Below are 1,139 nucleotides of genomic sequence, written 5' to 3'. Positions count from 1 at the left end.
GGTTCTTTTTTCTTTCTTTTTTTTACCTTACAGGCTAGACAATGTTTCAAATTTGAAATAAATAAATGAAAGCTGTAATATCGTTATGCATTTTATTTGAGAAACAACAGCAAATAACAGAAGTAGAAAAGTTGTACTCCACCTAGGCCTATTAAAACCTCATTCACTGATAAATAATAATGCCTCTGTGTTATAGATTCTGAAAGGCCTTGCTTCAAAAAATACTGTACAAAATCAGTGCAATGAGTGCAATGCAACACCTCGGCTCCAGAGTGTTGAGCAGGTATCAGAAGCCTTCAAAAAGACGTCCCCTCCCCCTCCACAGACGCTCCGCTGCACCTCTCCCAAATTGTAACTGACCGCAGACAGAAGGCCAGCTTGTTTTGTTTTTATGACCGAAATTGCGGAAAACAACTCGTGAAGGTGGTCCATCTAGAAGAGCGAGGTGCGAGAGAACGCTGGGACCCTTTTTCCACCTGGATACCTGCAATTTTTCACCGCCATGTCCCTCCGTTGTCGGAAAAACTCGCCCCCACTTCCTCACTGCTTCGGCTGTATCAAGACCCACAGCGTATAACGCAGACCACGCTTCAATATTGAGCATTAATCAAAAATGTCTGCATCAAGCTAACTGGAACACACTGCTGCAGGAGTATAACCAGGAAGCAAAGTAGGAGGGCAAAATAGGTTTAGCGCCACCGCGGCACGGGAGGGAGAATTACGCCCAGGAGCAAATGGATAAAAATAGATGGGAGGGAAAAAAAACAGGAATTGATTCTCTTGCGGACGTGTCGATGCATCGGATCGTCGGCTGTTGGATCGATGTATCGTTACAAAACGATTGTTATTTACACCCCTAGTGGGGACTATATAGTGGACTTTATAGCACACTCAGTTAACTGACCGTTTGGACGGATGATCACTACTGTTTGCACCCAATTGGTCATGTAACTCCTCCTCAACCGCACGCTGCCTGCACAATCTTTTTTTATTAGTCGCCTCTCTCAGGTAGCGACAGCTGGCTGCTATGACAGCAAATCCCATAATGCTTTGCAAGGAAAGCTCTCTGTGCAAAGCATTCTGGGATATATCTGCCTCTTCTGAGGCTTGACACTCTTTGACACTCTTTGTCTTATAAC

The sequence above is a fragment of the Cyprinodon variegatus genome, unplaced genomic scaffold, assembly GCF_000732505.1.
Source record: "Cyprinodon variegatus isolate N-32 unplaced genomic scaffold, C_variegatus-1.0 Scaffold839, whole genome shotgun sequence".
Classification (NCBI taxonomy): Eukaryota; Metazoa; Chordata; class Actinopteri; order Cyprinodontiformes; family Cyprinodontidae; genus Cyprinodon; species Cyprinodon variegatus.
The sequence above is the reverse complement of the archived record's forward strand: the minus strand, read 5'-3'. Positions refer to the sequence as shown.